At 39.6% G+C, this 24,195-nt stretch overlaps 1 pseudogene; it reads right to left on the reverse strand.

The window, feature by feature from the left end:
- Positions 1-2,748: 2,748 nt before the first annotated feature.
- On the reverse strand, positions 2,749-5,822 carry LOC110743394 (annotated as a pseudogene).
- Between the last annotated feature and the right edge of the window lie 18,373 nt (positions 5,823-24,195).

Here is a 24,195-nt window from a genome sequence, read left to right on the forward strand (position 1 = left end):
AGTATTCGTTACCACACAATTCTCCAGCTCTACTTAATAATTCTCCAGTTTTCATCATTACCTCCTCTAGCGCCACACACAATTCTCTAGCCTTTACTATCACCTCTAGTTTCTACTACCTCTAGCTACATTACTACTCTTCCAGTTCTCATTTCTACGCCTCTTAGTTACATTATCACTTCTCTAGTTTCATCATTACCTTCTCAGTTCCGAGCCGAAAGATTTTTCGACATTTTCGAGTTTTTTGATTTTTCGATGATTTTTGATTTATTGATTCACCACCACCCTCCAGCCCCACCATCACCCTCCAGCCACACCACCACCCCTCCAGCCACATCATCACCCTCCAGCCCCTACCACCAACCCCCAGCCCTCATCATCACCCTCCAGCCATCATCATCACCCTCCAGCCATCATCATCACCCTCCAGCCGTCATCATCACCCTCCAGCCCTCATCATCACCCTCCAGCCCTCATCATCACCCTCCAGCCCCCTCATCACACCCAGCCCTCATCATCACACTCAGCCACCCAACCCTCAACCAAAAGTGATGAAGCTTAACAATGTCTTTCCTAACAAAAAATTAAATATGTTAAAAAAGCAGTAAAGCATGAATACAAAGAAAAACAATACCCTAAAGAACAAAAATGGTATAGTAAGGGCTCTCACACAATGTGGAATGATATCCCTAAAGAGTACATTAGCTGAAGAAAAAGGGAGAATATTGGGGGTTAAGAGGTATTAGAAAGAAAAGATATATCAAGATAAGATGCATACAAATTGTGCTACATAAAATCTGAAGAAATTGGGTTATTATCCTGCTTAGCCAAGTATAGATCTGTGAGGTGAGGGGAGGTAGGACTCGAGGGGAGGGGAGAGAGAGGGAAAGAACTATACTAGAAAACAGGAGAAAAGGAGACTATTTTTTTAATTTAAGAGAAACAAGCATATTAAATATAAGTCTCTGCTGACATAATTGGGCAAATAAAGCCTGTGTAGATACGACTTTTCTCAAGGGCCAAAAACTGTAATGCCGTGTTTCTCATTGAGTTCACCTGAGGTGATTCATTAGAGTCACTTATGGTGCCTTAAAAATGAAATAAAATAAAAACAAATTCCTGGACCCACCACTCTAGAATTATTAAAACAAACTCTCTAGAGGATGATGCTTTCAAATCGATTTTTTAAAGAAAACAATGGAGGAAATTTAGAGTTCTCAAAGTTAGAGAACCCCAGGTGAGAAAGGTACCTGCAAGACTTCCAAGGGAGGGCAAATACTAGCAGAGGTGAATGATCTCATGATATCCAACCAGCAGTAGAGGCAATCTTCATTAAGAGAAATGGGAAACATTTTTCTCGTTTTAGAGATCTCAAGATCTAGAAGAAACATTTCACAATAAATATTTGGGGATAGTTTGGACACTGACAGTGGAAAGTCGCTTCCAACAGACCTGGGTAAGCCTTCTGTTTGAGGACTGATATAGTTTGGCTGTGTCCCCACCTAAATCTCATCTCGAATTGTAGCTCCCACAATTCTCATGTGTTGGGGGAGGGACCTGGTGGGAGGTTATTTAATCATGGAGGCAGTTTCTCCCATACTGCTCTCATGGTAGTGAATACGTCTCATGAGATCTGATGGTTTTATAAGGGGTTTCCCTTTTTGCTTGCTAATTTTCTCTCTTACCTGCCCCCATGTAAGACGTGCCTTTCACCTTCCATCATGATTGTGAGGCCTCCCCAGTCACGTGTAACTGTGAGTCTATTAAACCTCTTTTTCTTTAAATTTTACCCAGTCTCAGGTATATCATTATCAGCAGTGTGAAAATGGACTAATATGAGGACCATCTTGGGAGAATCCTGTCTAATCCTAGAGAAGAATGAAATTTTTATTTCTATGTTTATTTTATTGTTTAGGATGTAAATATACATCTGAATTTCCCGCAACCCTTTTATTTTTTCTGCATTTGTGGTTTTGTCCTGAATTTTAACCAACTTTATTCACTACAGTAGTTTCTTTTAACTCTCAGTTGGAAGGTTCTGGGACATTAAACAAACCAAAACAAAATGAAAAAGTCTCTTTTAAAAATATTATTTTATAGAGCTATTTGCTGCACATATTTTACACACAGCATGATATTACTTCCTCAGGGTTTTTTTTTCTTTCCTTTCTTTCTTTTTTCTTTTCTGTTTGTTTAGCAATAACTAGATAAGCTATCTTTAGGAGACAGCCATAGACACCCAATACTACATGCCCAGCATGTTTGAGAGGGCTTCCAGACCATTTGTGACACCACATAATAATAAAACATTTTCAATAACTGGCACAATTTATTATTATTATTATTATTATACTTTAAGTTCTAGGGTACATGTGCATAACGTGCAGGTTTGTTACATATGTATACTTGTGCCATGTTGGCGTGCTGCACCCATCAACTCGTCATTTACATCAGGTATAACTCCCAGTGCAATCCCTCTCCCCTCCCCCCTCCCCATGATAGGCCCCAGTGTGTGATGTTCCCCTTCCCGAGTCCAAGTGATCTCATTGTTCAGTTCCCACCTATGAGTGAGAACATGTGGTGTTTGGTTTTCTGTTCTTGCGATAGTTTGCTGAGAATGATGGTTTCCAGCTGCATCCATGTCCCTACAAAGGACACGAACTCATCCTTTTTTATTGCTGCATAGTATTCCATGGTGTATATGTGCCACATTTTCTTAATCCAGTCTGTTACTGATGGACATTTGGGTTGATTCCAAGTCTTTGCTATTTTGAATAGTGAACTGGCACAATTTTGAAATGAAAATTGAGCCTGGTGTTAAATTTTAAAAGCGATTTTGTTTGGAAATATTAGTTTAGTCTGCAAAGAAACATCAAAACATACAGCTAAAGGAACTAACAGGCTTGGAACTTTTAGCAATAGACTCTGAACATTTCTCATTCTTTTATTTTTCTTTCCTCCCATTTCTTTCTTCCTTCCTTCCTTCTTTCATTTCTTCCTTCTGATACATATGAAAGATATAATAGTTAGTCAAACAGTCATATTCTCTGCCCTCATTGGGCTATAGTCCAATGAGGTAATCAGAGATTAAGCAAATAATTGCACAAATAAATGTAAAATTTTAAAGAAGATATAAATATAAAAGCATCTGACAAGGAATTTGACATAGTCAGAGGGTCAGATGACAGGTTTCAGTGCCTTTTAGACATCCAAGAAGAAAGGTTACATAGGTGATTGGTTATATGGTTAAAGTCAAAAAATAGATTGTTGAACATTACTGCTGGAAATGTAAATTGGTAAACCCTTATGAAAAACAGTATGCAGGTTGCTCAAACAAATAAAAATAGAACTATCGTATGATCCAGCAATCCCACTACTAGGTATATATCCAAAGGAAACAAAGTCAATACAACAAAGAGATACCTGCAACCCCATGTTCACTGCAGCATTATTCACAGTAACCAAGATATGGAGTCCATCTAAGTGTTCATCAATGGATGAATGGATCAAGAAAATGTTGTACGCATACAATAGAAAACTATTCCCATTGTAAAAAGAAGGAAATCCTGCCATTTGTGATAATATAGATGAACTTTGGGGACAATATGATATGTGAAATAAGCCTGGCACTGAAAGGCAAATACCACATGGTCTCACTTATATGTGGAATCTTTTAAAGTTGAACTTATAAAAGTAAAGTATAATGGTGATTACTGGGGATTTTTCAGAGGGAGGTGAGGGTGTTGGAATGATATTGCTCAAAACTTACAAAACTTTAGTTAGATAGGAATAAGTTCAAGAGGTCTATTGTACAAGATGGTAATTATCATTAATAACAATGCAGTGTGTTCTTGAAAATTGCCAAAAGTAGGTATTGGGTGTTCTTACCACAAAAAAAAATGTTTATGAAGTAATGCATGTGATGATAAACTTAATGTAGCCCCTCCACAAAGTATACATTTTCAAAATATCATGTTTTACATAATAAATATATATAATTTTTACTCAATTTAAAATTTTAACTAATTAATTTTTAAAATAGATGAGTTATAGGTAATGATTGTGGTTCATAGATTGATTACAGCCTAAAACGCTTCTGATCGACAGGTGTTTCCTTTAAACTATGAATGTGGATAGCCTGGATGAAATTCATTCCTTCAAGTAATGATTACTAAGCATGTGGCACTATGGTAGATACACGTGTAGTCTTGGGCATTAGAAAAAAATAAAGATAAAAGAAATATCTTTCTCTTTTATTGAATTAGACTAACCTGGTCATTAGTCTAATTGAAAAAGCAAGATAGATATTCTTGGAACAGTTAAGTAGAAAGCCCTACATAATTCAAAGCCAAAATGAGAATTGAGATAAATGCTGATGGGAAGTCCAAAGCAATCAAAGGCTGCACGCAGAGGGTTAGGAATGGAGAAGGGAGAAAGGGAAGAGAAAACGCTTCCAGTGAGGAAATAACTATAGCAAAGCACATATCTGCATAGAAAGTAGAGCACCTGGAAAGACAGTGGTAGCTAAGTCAATTAGGTTAGAGAGTTCGTAGAGATGTTGCTGGAGCCAACATCAAAGGGTAGGGTCTGTGTATGCATATAGGTGTCTAGGTGTATGGGCATATACATGTGTGTATTAGGCTGAAGCAAAAGTAATTGTGGTTTTTGCCGTACTTTTAATGGCAAAACTGCAATAACCTTTGCACCAACCTAATAAATATATATGTACATCATGTATACGTATTATCTGTTAATTAGTATGTAAGATCCAAAATACTTTAAAAATGTAGCCAAGACTGAGACTCATAGGTTGAGAATAGGTAAGAATTTGAGTCAAACTTAAGAGAATTTAGAAATTGAGAAGATAAATAAGACTGAATAGCTCACCACACAAACGCACACCCTCTCTCTTGGTGTTCTCCATCTCCCTTTGCCCACCACTACGGGCAAAGAGAAGAAAGCTATTGTTTATTATCACTGACTGTCATTTAAGTCACCTCAAAGGCTTAGAAAAAGCTACCAGTAGTTCGAATGTCCTAATATCTGCTATTTTGTTGTTTTTGTTGTTATTTTTTGTTTGTTTGTTTGTTGGTTGGTTGTGTTGTTGTTTTGTTTTGTTTTGTTTTGTTGTTTTGTTTTTTCCTGTCTCAGGTTTCTTTGTACAAATAGCACAGGAGAACCCCAGCCCCAGGCAGATGGTAGCCCGGGGTCTCACACCAGTCCTTCTGTCCTCACGTTGGCAAACAGAGATATCTACTCTGAAGCCTTTGTAGGGGCCTGGGCACCTTTGGGAGCCTGAACTGGAACTGAAGCTGGAGCTGCAGCCAGGGCCTTGGTTTGATCCCTGGCCATGGCCTTTGGCTGGCACAGCCTGAGCTCCTTGGCAATGCGGGCACGAGCACACTTCCCAAGCTTGGAGTGGGCAATGTAGGCAAGTCGATCTGGCTTGCAGCTGACACCTTTTGGGATCTTGGGCTTAACCTCTTTGGGCTTTACAAGGATCTTGATAACCTCAGAGCGTGCACTTATGGCCTTGGCATTGTTGGCCTGCATCTTCTTTAGGCCCTTCTTCTTGTGCTTCTTGGCAAAGTGCATGTTCCTGAGGAACCTGGGGTCTACCCCCTTAAGAGAGTCATATCTTTGTGATCAGGGTTTCTTGATAACATTTCTGTGCCATTTTCGGGACTGGTTGTGTGTGGTGTGGTTCTTGGACTTGGACATGTCTGCACCTTTGAGACAGGGTCTCACTCTGTCACCCAGGCTGGCATGCAGTGGTGTGATCTGGGTTCACTGCAACCTCCACCTTCCAGTTCAAGTGATTCTCCCACCTCAGTCTCCCAAGTAGCTGGGATTACAGGCGCGCCATCACGCCTGGTTAATTTTTGTATTTTTTGGTGGAGACGGGGTTTCACCATGTTGCCCAGGCTGGTCTCGAACTCCTGACCTCAAGTGATCTGCACGACTCAGCCTCCCAAAGTGCGTGGATTACAGGTGTGAGCCACCGTGCCCAGAGTGCTGTTTAGTTTTAACTTAACCTTATAAAGAAGAGGGAAATCTCATCACTCTCTATATATGCCTGAAAAAAATGGAAAAAGAATAAATATGTAGGTAGTACCTATGAGCAACACCATCCAGCCACTGCCAAATGAAGAATAAAATCTTGGAAACGCATCTAGTTGTATTAAAATGCCTTTGTCATTATAGAAATAATCCATCACTAGGGAATGTCTTTTGACATCATAAGTAGAAAATGAAAATGCATTAGCTTTGTTGATAGCTCTTAAAATATGAGCTCTTTTGTGATTGTATTGCCTGCCACCACCCCTCTCAGGCTATAACCAGCTCAAATTATCACAGAAGTAAACAAGGTAGAAGGCTTTTCTTAAACAAATGATTCTTGAAAATACACTTAAGTAATTGTACTTAAGTACAACTTCTTAATTTTTGTCTTTTTCTTTGTTGCATTAATCAGCCCCTTTCCCTTTGTTTCACAATAAAGAACCAACCTTACAAAAAAAGAAAAGATGCAAACGCTTAGAAAAAGCAGAATAATCTCTCTGAGCAGAGGCTCTTCCTCTGCAAGACAAGGGCCATGTGTCCTGGTACTGGTCCAGTGTCTATCACAACCAGGTGGAGCTCCAAGCATCTCATGTCTAGCACCTCACTCACTGCTTACCACTATGAAGTGGCCATCCTCCTGTTCCAGGTTGGACCACTGGCCTATAGTCAGATGGTCCCAAAGCTCCTGAGGGACAAAATAAAGATTCAAAGGCAGGCACTTTGGCACCAGTATCTGTGCTATTAGCCACTAAGTTACACTGTCCTATAAAACATGCCAAACCTAGCTCCTAGGATTCTCCTGCAGTCCAAATGAGACAAATTATATAAAGCATTTAATACTTTTTAAGCAGTTATAAAAAGTAAGTCAATAATTTGATGATCCCGGGGGGAGTGAAACATCCTAGGCTAATATTACTGATGACTTATTATCCCAAGATTTTCGCTAAAACGTTGTCTAATTTGGCATGTCAGATAATTGTGCAGAAAAAAGGAGGGTTCTGCATGTGTCATGGTCCCATAAAATATTATTACTGACATTGTGTCTCACCATGAGTAAAATAAAGTCTTGATAATATGCAATGGGGTGTTCTAATTAAAATTATGCGTAAAAACTATAACACTTTTGAAATGTTGTCATACAATTTCAGAATATAAAATTATTATTTAAACTCATTCTATATTTTAGGTTAGGTATGTATTATATTTAGTGCACTGTCATTTCCTGAAAAATTCTGAATTATTTTTGAATATAATTCATTTGAAAAACTATACTGTTGGGATTATCAAAACTAATTGTTTAATCTTAAACCTAGGTTTAATCTATCAGTTAAGAAACACAAGCACTCAAATGTGTACTTTTATCATTACTCCTTTCCCATCATTTTTCCTCATTTGCTTATAAATCACAAGAATATTATAGAATCATAAGACAATCTAAATGTTAGAAATTGTTCTATGTTAATGTAAAGCATCACAATTTTCATTATCATTATTATTAATATATAATATAATTATACATTATATATAATTTGATATCTATGAAACTGTCATTCTTGGGTTTCAGAACCTTTTTATTTTTTTCATTTATGTAATGTTTTAGAAAAATATTTTATTTTCTTCTCTTGCTAGAATCTACTTAAATCCATCAAAGTGACTTGTACTTGGTTAATCGTTAGTGTAGTAAGCAAGAACTTTGTGTGAAAAGTTGTGGAATGCCTAATGTTATGCAATCAAAAGGCCACCTCATGCAATGTGGCAACACTGACAAAAATCTTAAAGGTGTATCATCCTAAATCCCCTCCTGGGAAGTTCTTACCTAGGTCTTTTCCCTCCATCAGTGAGATCCTTGGGTAATCACAAACATCTAAGAAACTGAATAACCCAAAATTCTAACACACTGATTATTTGAAAGGATATGGTATATAATAATTGTTTCAAGAGTTGAATATTGATATTTATATTTAGATCAATATCATAATAAATACAAATAAATATTGATATTCTAATATTTATTGTATGTAAGATATTTAAAAAGATGAAGTAGTACTTAAATGGATTAAGTGCTAACTATGTGTCAGCTACTCTACTAAGGGTTTCGTATACATTACAGTCAGAAAGAAAGAAAGCATACTCGGTTGAACATACAAGGTGTTTATGTGGAGCCAGGGATTAGGTGGTGATATCATTTGGATGGGTATCCCTGCCCAAAACCATATTGAACATAATCCCCAGTGTAGGAGGTGGGGCTGGTGGGAAGTGACTGGATCATGGGGATGGATTTCTCCTGAATGATTTAGCACCATCCCTTTGGTACTGTCCTCGGGTAGTGAGTTCTCTCAAGATCTAGTTGTTTAAAAGTGTGTGGCACCTCCCTTCTATTCCCACCCCCAGCCCTGGCCTGTGTTTCACTCCTGCTCTGCCCATATGATGTGTCTGCTCCTCCTTCGCCTTCTGCCATGATTGTAAGTTCCTTGAGGCCTCCCCAGAAGCTGAGCAAATGCCAGCATCAATCTTCCTATACAGCCTGCAGAACCATGAGCCAATTAAACCTCTTTTCTTTATAAATGACCCAGTCTCAGGTATTTATTTACAGCAGTGTGAGAACAAGTAATACAGATGGGATATTAGGAACCTGAGTCAAATTTTATAGTACTCAATGATATTTCATTCTCGGAAGCTAAGAATGCTCTATTTGGCTTTTTCCCCCTGAGGTTAATGATGAATAATAGGGTAGAAATGAAAGTCACTTTATTAACAGCAGGCCACCATCTGATACACTCCCACAGCAGAATTCCTGGTGAAGTTGGACAGGAGCCCACAGCTCAGTCTAGAAGTCTAACAAAGCCACAGTTTCCCCCTAGATTCCTGGATTGCTGTAATGGCGGGTACAGTAAAGCACAGATATGAAAAAAGGAGAGAGAAGAGAGGGAACAGGCTCCAAGGGAAATAGCCGAGTCACCACTCTCACAGAGAATCAGCCAAAGACACAGAGATGAGTCACTTCCACGTGACATGGCAAAGGATAACATTCATGAAAATATAAATGTATGACATGTAGTTAAAAAAGGCAAAATTTTCCAGATATCCTTTGTTATTTGCATCTATTCAGGACTATGTGTGGACAGTGGGATTATGGGTATTTTTAACTTTCTTAATTAATTTATTTGCTAATTTTCTTATCATGAAATTGTAGTGATTTGAATTGAGAATCAATCTTTTTAACCTGAATCTTTTTTCAGAAAGCCATTGAACAATTTAGATGTCTCTTGGAAGTTTATGTTTGTTTTATCTAAATAGGCTCTGTGGGAAGCCCTAGGCCAGATATTTAATTCATGTAGTACTTATGATAATTTGTGCAGTTATAATCTTAATTATTAATTGTACCCTGCTTATGTTCACAAGGCACACGTCCCATTTGCCCCACCTTAAGGGAATGATGGATAAATTTTGTTTGTAGGCTCCATTGAATTCTTGTAGTTATCACATTAATACCAACATCATCATCATCATTATCATAAGTAATTAAGTGTACTTATGCACTGATCCCTCTCTAGATATTTTACACAGATCTCATCAATCCTTGAAATAATCCTATGCAGTATGTTGCAGGATCGACCCCCTTTCAAAGATAAGAAAATTGAATCGAAGAGAGGTTAAATACCTTGATTTTCTAGATCACATGGTTAGAAAATCGTGGAACCAGGATCTGATCCCAGATAACAGATTTCAGAGCCCAAGTTCCCAACCTCTTTGTTTTGCTTCTCTGAAGCACATGGACAAAAAGGAGAGCTGGGAATAATGAAAGTTAATGTAAAGTTCACACACCTAGAACCAAGCAGAAATGAGCATTGTTTTTCCTCCATCTGCATGCTAGAATTCTAATTGATGTGCTGTATGTCTTTCCCAGCATGACTACCTCACAGTATGCACCATAAATCTTGCCCTAGAGGTGTTCTACTGGGTCACATTTATCCATCAGTCCAAACGGCAAATGGGTTAAAGAATACTTTGAGTCCTTGCATATAAACTTTATGTATGGTATAAGAAGAAATATAATAAAAAGTCCAAATCTACTTTCAATTGAGGACAGAGGTAGAGTCCATAGTCACTGAGACTTTAGGACAGCTCCTGTCTTCACAGCTCAGGTTCTATCCTCCTCCGTCTAGCTCCACTTACCTTTCCCAACTTGGATGCCATTTTAACAGTCAACTACTACCAGTCAGAAATTCTTCCATGCCCACCTTACTATTTACCAACTGTGGGAAAAGCTGACCACCTATTCCTGCTAATTTCCCGTTTCTGCCTATGAGCTGCCAATAATTACAAGAAAAGAAATAAAACCATGACAATTGGCTTGACTATAAATGTTCATTGTCTGTTTCAATTCAGCCTTTCTGTACCACTCAGTAGCAATTTTCATTTAGTTCTGCTTTATTCCTCTTTCCTGCAGTGGCTGATACTGCAAAACTTTCCCCCCCTCCATCCTTCCATCTCTATTCTTCCCTCACAATCATCAGATTGTCTGCATCTTGTTCTTCTTAGAAGATTAAGACTGTCAGATTTGAGTTTCCTCCATTTCCACCCCAGATTATGAAAACCTCTCTTATCCTCAATCTCTAGGTATTCTCATTCCTACTCTTAAAAAATCATATCTGCCCTCTTGACTACAGCAATCCCTTCTCATTGAGCTCTTTGGCCCTCATCTTCCTGCATTTTCTTACTTCATTCTTTATACTTTTCATCTTGGAAATAGGCATTATATCCTTCTTCACTTATGCATTTGAAATTTGGTCATGATTTCCTGCTATTTAAATAAAATAAGGGTTACCAGCTTTCCAGCTTTCCGTATCAGAGTCTTAATATCTTTTTCTCCCCATCTCTCTTGGTCAACCAATTCCTTATCACTTTCATTCATTCAACAAATATGTATGTGCAGTCCTAGTATCTGGCTCTATCCTAGTAAATGAAATAGGCAAAAAACTCTGTCTCTTGGAGCTTACATTCTAAAGAAAAACAGGCAATAAAATAGATTAAAAGTAAAATATGCTCAATGTTAGATCATGCAAGAGAGAAAATTAAATCAGGGAAGGGAGATATAAAATGTCAGGGGATAACAAGTTGAAGTGATGGAGAGGGTGAAAGAGAAGTGTAGCAGTCTGGAGGACATGAGAGAATTTGCTGAGTAAACATTTGGGGCACTCATGCGCCAGGTAGAGGGAACATTTGGGGCACTCATGCGCCAGGTAGAGGGAACAGCAAGAACAAAATACTGAAGGCTGGATTATACCTGATGTATACCAAGAATACCAAAAAGGCCATGTAGCTGGAATAGAATGTACAAAGGAGAGACTGTCAAGAGACAGGATCAGAAAGGTATCATGGAATCATATCTAGTAGGGCTTTTGTAGGTCACTATACAAACCCACTTCCTTTATGAAAATATGTTTCAGTTAGGTTAGAGAATTGATCCAAGATAAGAGTGCATTCTGCAAAACAGGGAATTATTTTTGTACATATAACATAAAGTTCAAATAAAAGCAGTCCAGAACTGGTATGACCATCATGATCTAATCTCCATTTAAGTATCTGTTCTGCTTTCATCAGCTTGTGGCTTTTATTCTCAAGATTACTTCATAGTAACAAAATGGATGCTGGAACACCGGTCGTATGCCTGCATTCCAGCTGAGTAAGCCCCTTTAAAGGGGAATTCTCAAAAACCACCACCTAATATATGGTCTTATATTTTATTGTCTATTCCTGATTATAATAGGAGTTACAAAATCATAAATTTTAGCTAAACACATTGCCATCTCCTATTTGGGGAGAGAGGAGGTTGAATAGGCAACTAGTTGCCGTAGATAATTAAAATTGTTACAGCTTATAACCAGAAAACAAGGAATATAGATACATTTAAAGGTGTAAGTCTAAATTTGGAAGGCACTTTGTCCACAAAAATAAATACTATAAGAATGCTATTAAAAGTAAATATGTAAACTAACTTTTCAAACTGTTTTAGTGAGTATTCCATCAGTGGGAAATTTTTAAAGAACCCTGGAAAAGCTCTTTTAATTATGATATGCGAATGCAGAAAACATTACTCTCAAAGAGAATTATAAGCAAAGAGACACTCAAGACAGGCATGGGTCTACTCCATTCTTATTACGGCACAGAAATTCAATTACGGTAAACCATTCCACAAATTATCTACCAAATTGATATTCTCTGAAACACTCGTGTCAACAAATCCTCAGGAAGAATGATTAGGCTTGAGCATCACTTTACCAACTTTAAATGTTACCCACATACACATCTGGGAGTGCCATACAGAGCTCAGGAGAGAGAGAATAGATACAAAATATAAACTAAACAATCATAAAATTTTAAAAATGTAAAGGCAAAATTAAAAGAAGGGGATATCATTCAGTATATCTGCTGGCATGTTAAGTAGAGAAAGGAGGGAGGTAGATTTGTTATTTTAAATTCTTTTTAAATAAGAAAAATCATAGATTTTAGGCTTTATCCCTGAAATCCTCTGTGAAGTTCACAAAATCTTCCTATTGAGGTCCTTAACATTCCCATTTCCAGAGATGATTTATTCTACAAAATTATTTCAGATCCTGTAAGGTGGTTTTTCAGCAACCAGATGGTATACGACCTTCCAATGCAGAAGTTTCATCTCTACCTTCAGGAAGCAGTAACCCAGAGTCATTCTCTATGGGTGCTAAATGAACATTAATTAATGATGAATGGGGGATGCTTTACCATCTGTTCAGTACTGATTCAAAATATACTGTTGTTACTTAATTGGTTTAGTTTTAGTCCTGTAGTTTCAGCTGGATGAACACTAATGGCTGGAACTATGAGATGCCTTGGCAAATCATAACTCCCATTTTGAATTCCTTGTCTGGAGGGGTGGCTAATTATTGAATGATAAGTAATCCAAATAGAAATGAAAGGTCCTTTCTAACACTTGGTTTTCTTAAAATGATAAGGCATCCTTCAGTAGAATCATTCAAGTCATGGATAACAAGTGATAGCCAGGAAGACTAGGAGTTAATGCAATGAATTACAAGAAAAAAAATGTAAAACAAGGGAAAATAAAACAAATGGGATTCACATATGTAATAACTAGCACAACATCATTTTTGTTGTCATTAAACAAACCCTCAGCACTTCCTAGCACATATCAAAGTTGCTGCACTCTGCTACTCTCTGGAGAGAGGTACTGTGATATGCTTTGCCAAGTCAGTCATTTCATATTAATAATATGATAGCCATTTCTTTACAAAGGAGAAATTGAGATTTTTTAAAAAATTACTTAAGGCAATAGATTTCTGAGACGTTACATTAGATATTTTCAAACTTTCAAATTAGAATAAAAAATAAGTAATTGGGTATGGCAGGGAAAGTCGTGGTTCAATTTTAGTATATTTTCTTGAGTCCCTGGATTTCTTGCTAGAATGACTTATTGATAGCCCAAATAAAGTGTTGCACTTTGTGCAATTTTCCTAGTCTGCTTTCAGCTGCTCCAACACAATATAACCATTTCAGATATTTGATGACATCAGATTTAAAAGACAATTTAAATCATACATTTAAAAAGCACTTTCAGATTAGCAGAGTACACTGCAGAGGCCAATTGCCAACTTTCAAATCCCAATTTCACCATGTACCCAGTGTGTGCCCTTGGCACACCTTCTTCCCTCTACAAGCCTCAGTTCTAGAAGAAAGTTAAGTATTTTTTTTTAAATCTATATCATAAAGTTGTTTTGCATATCACATCAAATAATGCATGTAAGGTGGTATGGTTTGGCTCTGTGTCCCCACTCAAACCTCACTTTGAATTGTAATAATCCCCACATGTCAAGGGTGAGGCCAGTTGGAAATAATTGAATCAGGGGGTCAGTTTCTTCCATACTGTTCTCATGGCAGTGAATAAGTCTCATGAGATCTGATGATTTTATAAATGGGAGTTCTTCTGCACATACTCTCTTGCCAGCCGCCATGTAAGATGTGCCTTTGCTCCGCCTTTGCCTTCCACCATGACTGAGGCCTCCCTTGCTACATGAAACTATGAGTCCATTGAACTTCTTTTTCTTTAAAATTACCCAGTCTCGGGTATGTCTTTATCAGCACCATGAGAACAGACTAATACATAGGTTTTGGTATGGACCTGAGTATATTAGGGTTCTCCAGAGAAACAGAACCAATAGGATACATATAGGAAGAGATTTCATGTGAAAGATTGGATCACATGACTATGGAAGCTAAGAAGCCTCACTCTGCTATCTGCAAGCTGCTGAAGGCCCAGAAAAGCCAGTGTTGTGGGTCATCCAAGCCTAAAGACCTGAGAACCAGGGGAACCAGTAGTGTAAGTCTCAGTCCAAGTCTGAAAGTTCTAGAACCAGGACCACTGATACCCAAGTACAGGAGAAGATGGATATTCCTGCTCAAAAAGAGACAGTGAATTTGTCATTTCAATGCCTTTGTGCTTTATTCAGCCCTCAACAAATTGGGTGGTGTCCACGCACACTGGTAAAGATCTTCATTACTCAGTCTACCCCTGCAAATGCTCTTCTTTCCCAGAAACACCCTCAAGAACACACCCAGAAACCATGTTTTACCAGTTTTCTGTGCATCTCTTAATCCAGTCAAGTTGACACACAACATTTAGCCATCACACTAGGACTTGACATATTTTCAATAAATGCACATCATGCATATTATATAGAAATTTCCAACTACACCACTTGTCCTATGGGAGGCATCCTCCGAAGGGTCATTGGTACATGGTCACCATGACATGGACCTAGGCCACGGAGGATTTAACCGGGGGAGAAAGAATGAATGAGGAGAGAACTGGTAGAAGTATGGAATAGTTTACCTTCTTTTGACCACAGGAGGGAGGTAGAAATTTGGCTGCACCACAGGCTCTGAAGTCAGATGCCTGGTTTGAATTTTAGCGCCATCACTTATTGGCTTTGTGATGTTGAACTGATTGACCTAGAGTTTCTGTCCTTCAGTTTCTTCATCTATAAATTGGAAATAATTACAATACTAATCCTAACTGATTGAGTTGTTATGCAGAATGCTCAAACCAGTGTCTGGTATAAGATGAGCACTAAAAACTCTCCACAGTAGCTCTTTGAATTATTATGAATTAGAGTTAGATGTCAGTCAGGAAAACAGAACCACTAAAATGCTATGGTAATAAGAGGCTTGCTATAGCAATTAGAGCACACACAAATGTAGGAAGAGTTGGGGAAGTAAAGGTCTGGAAGATGGAGATGGAGAATCAGAATAAGCCACTAACCATATTGGTCAGAAGGAATGTTGTCTGGTGCTTGGTTTTCGCATTGGAGCTGTTTGTTGGTGGGGCCAGGAGTTGGAAGCTAGAAGCTGAGGCCTGCTAGGTGCAGCTGCATTGGTCTGTCACTGTGTTGGCTTCCATGGCTTTCTGAGAGTAATGGCTTCTGGTCACTTCCATTTTCTAAATGTCCATCCTAGAATCATAAGGGGAAGGGGACTCTGGGAAACATAGTTCACAGACATCGATGAGTTCAGTAACTCCAAGTTGACAACGTGCAATCAAGCAGAGAGGTCTTGTTTTGGCTTGGGTTCTCTTAAAAACAGAACCTCAGGTAAGGGTCTGAGTGTGAATAGCTTATTTTAGAAGTGATCCCAGAAGCACTGGTAGAGGAGGAAAGAGAGAGACAGGAAGGAAAGGAAGCCAGTACGGAGTGAGTGGTTGCAGGCTAAGCCCACCGGCAACTCAGGTTCAACCCTGCTGGGGTCATCTGGGGAGCTGTGCGAGCAGAGGGTAAGAAAAGTCACACCTAAGTCTAGAAAACCTCCAAGTCCACATTCTTTCTTAAATATCTACATTTTAAACGCTGTAATCTATATTTTAAATATCTACATTTTAAACGCTGTGGAGTTCTCTCAAGGCCTGGGGTTGAGAGGAGTAATAAACCAAAAAAAATTGGAAAATTCTTCCTTCCTTCATGACGCAGTTAGAAGTTAGTTGAATAGTCCCAGAAAATTATGGTCTACCATTCAATAACTGTAATAAACAGATTCAAACATCTCCAAATCCCTATTTCTTCCTGAAATCACTACTGATCCTTCAAAATCTAGTACAAATGACTCCTCACTGCACACCCCTCCCCTGACAGAATAAATACCACTCTCACAATATTCAAAACCTGTATCTATTTTACAACTTACTTTGTGCATTACAATTATTTCTATTTCTGGATGTCTCCCCCACCAATCTTGGAGCATCTTAATGGCCGATGTTGTGTCTTAGTCAGGACTGTATCTTCAGCACCTAGGACAGTGCATTTTGAGCCTGAAGGATGCTTAGGAACTGTTTGTTGAATGAAATGGACAGATGAATAAATGAATGAATGAACAAACCAGTGAACAAGTGAAATATTTTGTGATCCACCACTATCACTATTGTACAATAATATAATGTCAGGAATGGAATTCCCCAAGATGGAAGTCTTTTCTGCTCAGTTGAAATTAAACAGTCAACAGCTCAAAATATACATTTCAATTTGCATCCTAGAATATGTATAGCTTTAAAAAATAAATAATAGCAGCTTTTATTTACAGAATAAATGCTTACTCTGTGCTAAACGCTATGCTATGCTATACCGTTTGGGTACATCATCAGTGTTAATCCTGATAAAAGTGTAAAGAAGTGTAAAGAATATTGTTATTCCCATTTCCATATGTACTGTCACTTAGACTAAACATTATGGGAAAAAAAAAATTATGCCATGAGCACATTGCACAGCTAGGATTTAAACCTCAGCCTGCCTGATTCTAAACTTTATGCTCCTCACCTCTACTCTGTAATACCTTTAAAAATGTTACAAATAAATCAAGGTATGTGGTTATTCAATGTGGAAGAAAATAATAAAACAGTTCCAAAAGCTTACTGTTTTGCTTTAGTTTCTACCTCTATTTGTTCAGTGCTTCAGGGTGTGTGTACCTTTGATAACTATTTTACTGGGGGACATTTAAAGTGACTCTATAAAGAAGCCCTTTTATCACTGCAGCATGTAGGTTTGGCAGTGGTTCCAGTTTCTTTGATGAAGCTGTTTCATCTGCGATTTCTTTGCATTTAATGTGCAAGTGTGTTTTACACTGTGTCCAACCATTCTGGTGGTAGCATATGGTTAGCTTTGTTAATTGGGCTTTTTGTTATGCTGTGTCTGCAAAGCTCCTTTTAATTTATATTCAAATGTTTGTCATTCTCTGGCAGTCTGTTTTGTGATGTCTGTGTTTGTTTTGTGACCCATGACTATAGCATGTTTTTCAATCTACATTCTGGCAGATTATTAAAATATGCCCACCATGTGCTGGCTATATACTACAATATAACTCCTGCTCTATTTCCTTAATTAGATAACAAAGTTGGAGGGGGACGGTTTTGGCTTCTTCTAGGCAACTACGTTGTTAGGAATGATATAGATGGGATGAAAGTTGGTTTCTTTGTCAAAGACAGAATGCTAGATGATTCAGGTATTCATAAAAGCCTATTGATATGGTTTGCTCTTTGTCCCCACCCAAATCTCATCTTGAATTGTAATTCCCACAATTTCCATGTGTTGTAGGAGAAACCCAGTGGGATGTGATTGAATTATGGGAGCAGGTCCTTCCTGCACTGTTCTCGGGACAGTGAAAGAGTCTCATGAGATCTAACGGTTTAAAAAAAAAATGGGTGTTTGCCTGCACAATCTCTCTCTTTGCCTGCTGCCATCCACATAAGATGTGATTTGCTTCTGCCTGCCTTCCACTATGATTGTGAGGCTTCCCCAGCCATGTGGAAATGTAAGCCCAATTAAACCTCTTTCTTTTGTAAATTGCCCAGTCCAGGTATGTCTTTATCAGCAGTGTTAAAATAAACTAATACAGTAAATTGGTAGAGTGGGGTGCTGCTGAAAAGATACCCAAAATGGGAACTGGGTAACAGGCAGAAGCTGGAGCAATTTGGAGGGCTCAGAAGAAGACAAGGAAATGTGGGAAAGTTTGGAACTTCCTAGAGACCTGTTGAATGACTTTGAACAGCAGTCAAATGGTGATACGGACAATAAGGTCCAGGCTGAGTTGGTCTCAAATGGAGATGAGGAACTTGCTGGGAACTGGAACAAATGTAACTGACTCTTGTTATGTTTTAGCAAAGAGACTGGTGGCATGTGCAACTTTAAACTTGAGAGAGATGATTTAGGGTATCCGGCAGAAGAAACTTCTAAGCAGCAAAGCATTCAAGAGGTGACTTGGGTGCTGTTAAAGGCATTCAGTTTTAAAACAGAAGCAGAGCATAAAAACTTGAAAAATTTGTAGCCTGACAATGTGATAGAAAAGAAAAACTCATTTTCTGAGAAGAAATTCAAGCCAGCTGCAGAAATTTGCATAAGTAACAAGGAGCAGAACATTAATCCCCAAGACAATAAGGAAAATGTCTCCAGGGCATGTCAGAGGTCTTTACAGCAGTCCTACCCACCACAGACCTGGGGACCTAGGAGAAAATAGTTTGTGGGCCAGGCCCATGGTCCCTGTGCTGTGTGCAGCCTAGAGACTTGGTGCCTTGCATCCCAGCTGCTCCAGCCATGGCTGAAAAGGACCAATGGAGAGCTCGGGCTGTGGCTTCAGAGGGTGCAAGCTCCAAACCTTGGCAGCTTCCATGTGGTGTTGAGTCTGTGAGTGCACAATAGTCAATAACTGGGGTTTGAGAATCTCCACCTAGATTTCAGAGGACATAGGGAAATGCCTGGATGCTTAGCCAGAAGTTTGCTGCAGGGGCAGGGCGCTAATGGAAAATCTCTGGTAGGGCAGTGCTGAAGGGAAATGTGGGGTCAGAGCTCCCACACAGAGTCCCTACTTGGGCACTGCCTAGTGGAGCTGTGAGAAGAGGGCCACTGTCCTCCAGACCCCAGAATGGTAGATCCACTGACAGCTTGCACCATTTGATTGGAAAAGGTGCAGACACTCCATGCTAGCCCATGAAAGCAGCCAGGAAGGAGGCTGTACCCTCCAAAGCCACAGGGGTGGAACTGCCCAAGACCATGGGAACCCACCTCTTGCATCAGCATAACCTGGATATGAGATATTAAGTCAAAGGAGATCATTTTGGAGCTTTAAGATTTGCCTGTTCCACTGGATTTTGGACTTGCATGGGGCCTGTACACTCTGTTTTGGCCAATTTTTCCCATTTGAAATGGATGTGTTTACCCAATGCCTGTACCCTCATTGTATCTAGGAAGTAACTAACTTGCTTTTGATTTTACAGGCTCACAGACAGAAGGGACTTGCCTTGTGTCTGATGAGACTTTGGACTGTGGACTTTTGAGTTAGTGCTGAAATTAGCTGAAACTTTGGGGGATCGTTGGGAAAGCATGATTGTTTTGAAATGTGAGGACATGAGATTTGGGAGGGGCCAGGGATGGATTGATATGGTTTGGCTCTGTGTCCCCACCCAAATCTCATCTTGAATTGTAACTCCCACAATTCCTATGTGTAATAGGAGGAAACCACTGGGAGGTGATTGAATTATGGGGTGGGTCTTTCCTGTGCTGTTCTCTTCATGGTGAATGAGTCTCACAAGATCTGACAGTTTTAAAAAATCAGGAGTTTTGCCTGCACAAGATCTCCCTGCCTGCTGCCAGTCGTGTAAGATATGACTTGCTCCTCCTTGCCTTTCACTATGATTGTGAGGCTTCCCCAGCCACTTGGAACTGTATCTCCCATTAAATCTCTTTCTTTTGTAAATTGCCCAGTCTCAGGTATGTCTTTATCAGCAATGTGAAAATGGACTAATACACCTACCATTTGAAAGGTACTGTTCAGGATCCAGGATAGTAAAAGAAAAGAAGGTAGATATATCACCAGAAATGATACTAAGCCCAGATTCTTAAATCTAACTGCCTGAGTTCAAATCCCAGTTCCACTACTCAACAGCTGTGTGACCTTGGACAAAATACTTCACCTCTTTATGCCTAAATTTTCATTCTATTAAGGTAGATGATAATGGTAATATCTACCTCATAGGATAAGTGGAAAGATTAATGAGCTAATACCTATAAAGTACTTAGAATAATGGACACAGTAACACTCAAAAAATGTTAACTACTGTCACTATTATTATTTTTTACAGTTGCTAATAAAGGTAAGAATCCGGTTAGCACAGGGGGTGCTATGAAGCAGAAATAAGAAGCCAAAATCAATTTATTTAAACTACATTCTTCAGCAAATTAATAAATTTACAGAAAAAAAGGTTTCATGGTTGCAAATGGACTGGAGATGCTGAGATGACTGCACACATCACAGAGCCTGCATTAGGCTGATGTGCATTGTGACTTGCTGAAAGAAAAGAGGACATACAGCTTCAAAACTTATTAAATACAGGACTCGCATCTAGATGAGCATCTCAAGGGACTAGTTTCCACAGAAAATCCTTTGGGAAGTTCTTGTGTAAAAGTTCAGGACAATCACAACTAGCAATTCAAGTGCTGCAATTAGAGGAAAGTTAACATTAAGGGTATCACCCATATTTCTAAATGTTTATGGTTGAATTCCTGGAAATATGTGGAAATTACAATTATGCAATTATGTGATGCCACACACAGCTTATCACAAAGCAATTTTTGGTGTCAACATCGGAGACCAGATCCTATGGCATTTTTGGTATTCTGTCCTTTGATGGAATGAAAGAACATAGAGAATTTTGTCTCCAATTTTGCTCCTTGCAGAGAATGCAAAAATATATTGGTTTGTTTGTTTGTCCTACAATTTATCAAATGCTTCTCTAATTGCAGGAGAATTGGGAAATAAAGACAGAGGATTAAGAGGAGACCTACAGGAATGAAGTAACAATAGACAGAAAGACAGAAAGTAATAGTGTCTGGCAGACATCACTATAGAAGCATTACCCCTCAGTTCAGGAACTCTTGCATTTGGCTTTAAAAAAAAAAAAAAGGTTTATGTGGAAATATTTGAGGAGTTTTTATGTACATACAATACAATCCTTAAACATTCTTTCTACACTCTTCTAGATGCTAGAGGGAAATAAGGAGCCTGGTAAACACGGTCCTATGACTGCTCTCACAGGTAATCACACTGTGAATTTTAAGTCATAACTCTGAGCAGAATAAATTAGGAGCTGTGAGAACATAGGGATGAGTCACTTAATTCAAGCTGGCTGGGAGAAAAGTGGGGATTCCTTCTAGAGAAATGGGAGCTAAGATGAGAAGTGAGGATGCATAGAAGTGAGCAAGATCATGGGGTGTGGAAGGAAGAAGCAAGGGTTATAAAAGAGAAAAGCCTCTGTGCAAAAGAAAGAGCAGGGCTGAACAAAAGATAAATAGGATCACTATGATTGCAGAGAAGAATGAGGAGAGATGGGGCCGGGCATGATGAGTCACACCTGTAATCCCAGCACTTTGGGAAGCCGAGGGAGTTGGATTACTTGAGGCCAAGAGTTCGAGACCAGTCTGGCCAACATGACAAAACCCCATCTACACTAAAAATACAAAGAAAATTAACCGGGCATGGTGGCACATGCATGTAGTCCCAGCTACTTGGGAGGCTGAGCCACAAGAATCACTTGAGCCTGGGAGGCCAAGGTTGCAGTGAGCTGAGATCGAAACACTGTACTCCAGCCTAGGTGACAGAGTGAGACTTTGTTTCAAAAGGAAAAAAAATGAGGGGAGGCAGGACAGAGGGGTAAGCCATGTAAGCCAGGTATAGATAAGAAATGGTTTCACAAGTCAAGATAAAGGGCTTGCAATTGCTCATGAACAATTTGCCCTTTAGGATACAAATTTCCAGCTGGTGCAAGAAAATTAGTTTTGGTGGGAACAATATTGGTGGCCAGAAGAGCAGAAGAGCATTTAGGAAGCTGTGTTAGTACAGGAGTCTCCACCATACAATGGTGGAGAGGTAAGGAGAAAATTCAGGAGGTAAAATTTGCAACTGGTTTGATGTGGGGGATAAAGTGAAAAAAGTATTCCAGGATAATTCACAACTTCTTAGATATAGGTGTTACTCACTGATTTAGGGAACAGAGTAAACAAAACAAAGGGTGCAGATAATGAATTTAACTTGGAATATGTGAAGTTTGAGGTGTCCTCTCAGATGTCTACATGGAAACGTCCAGTGGACAGTTGAACATTTGGAACTGAATCATACAGGCTGAAGATAGAGACTTGATAGGGTCATCCTGGAGTGAGATGATGCCTATGGAGAGTATGTTGAGAGAGAACTTCTAGGATAGTATCCTGAGAGACCGGTTGAAAACAAAAGACCCTGAGTAAGACCAAGAAGTCATGGGAAGAAATGGAGAAGAAACACTGGCAAGAAGAATGAAGGCATGTCCAGCTAGGTCATGGGATGCTGAGAATGAGGAAGGTGAAGCCCGAGGAGCATGCTTTCAGTGCTGCAACACTGCTGTTGTCTCCACAAACTAGCAGCACCCGCAGGGGTAGACTGATGGCATTGAAGACCAAAGGACCGTGAAGAATCAGGATGAGATGTGCTCTCCAGAGGCTTAGGTGGGAAATACACATCCAAGTTTATCCCTCTTTCAAACACAACAATACCAAAGAGAAAGCCTCCTTCCATGACCCTGCACCTCCTTCCATGACCCTACACCCTCCTTCCATGACCCTACACTCTCCTTCCATGACCCTACACCCTCCTTCCATGACCCTACACCTCCTTCCATGACACTGCACCCTCCTTCCATGACCCTGCACCCTCCTTCCATGACCCTACACCCTCCTTCCATGACCCTGCACCCTCCTTCCATGACCCTACACTCTCCTTCCATGGACGACCCACACCCTTCCATGACACTCGCACTCCTTCCATGACCCTGCATACCCTTTCATGACCTTCCACGACCCTACACCTCCTCCATGACCTCGCACTCCATGACCTCGCATGCTCCTTTCATGCACTTTATACCTCTTCATGACCCTGCACCTCTTCCATGACCCTGCACTTCTCTTCATGACCCTGCATGCCTTTCATGACCCTATACCCTCCTTCCATGACCCTGCACCTCTCCATGACCCTGCACCTCCTTCCACACTGCATCCTTCTCCCTGACCTCTTGCACACCTTCCATGACCCCTGTACCTTCCATGATCTCTGTAATCTTCCTTCCATGATTCTGTACCTCTGTGGACATGACCCTGCACCTCCTTCCATGACTCTGCACCCTCCGTACATGACCCTGCACCCTCCTTCCATGACTCTGCACCCTCCGTACATGACACTGCACCCTCCTTCCATGACCCCGCACCCTCCTTCCATGACACTGCTCCCTATTACCTCACTTCTCCCGCCCTCCAGTGGGAGTGTGCAGGGTCATGGAAGGAGGTTTTGTCTTTGGTACTGTTTTGTTTTAAAGAGGGGAGAAACTGGGCTGCTTAAGTAATGATGAGAAAAATCAGGTGGAAGAAAAATTTTGAAACAGTAGATGAAGTAAGGCCCGAGAAGAGGTAAGGAGGGGTAGAACCCTGAGTTCAATAGTCCTTCATTTTGTACTCATGCAAAACACACATACATACACACACATAAATAACACACAGATATGTATCTATTCTAACACCTTTCTATGGGCCTTCTAAACCTCTTTTGAAACAGTTGTTTATAGTGAGCTCCACGTGGGCAGGAATTATGTGTGTCTTATTCATCATTTTATTTATCATGTCTATAATAGATGCTTAGTAAACATGTAGTTAGACATAGCAGGTGATTGTAAGTATTTACATAATGCACGTCATAGGAAGGAGAACATAATACAAGGACTACAGTCTACAGCATGGTATTTCAATCCCTAAATGTGTCTCACGCTTAGCAGTAGCTCAACACAATCCTTTCCAACTCAAACTTTGGGGCTCTATCAAGAGGCAGCATAGTTTAGTGCATAGTCAGTCTACTCCCTGGACCCAGCAGGCCTGAGTTGAGTACCATACACTACCACTTACTAGGGGCAGTGGGTGTCAGCCAGATTGTTCAACTTCTCCAAACCCCAGTTTCCTGATCAGAGAAGACAGGAGGAAAATAGGCCTAAGGGAGGGGTGACTCCATGGAGCAATAAAACCTTCTAAGGGTTGT

This window comes from Papio anubis, chromosome 5 (genome assembly GCF_008728515.1).
Source record: "Papio anubis isolate 15944 chromosome 5, Panubis1.0, whole genome shotgun sequence".
NCBI lineage: Eukaryota > Metazoa > Chordata > Mammalia > Primates > Cercopithecidae > Papio > Papio anubis.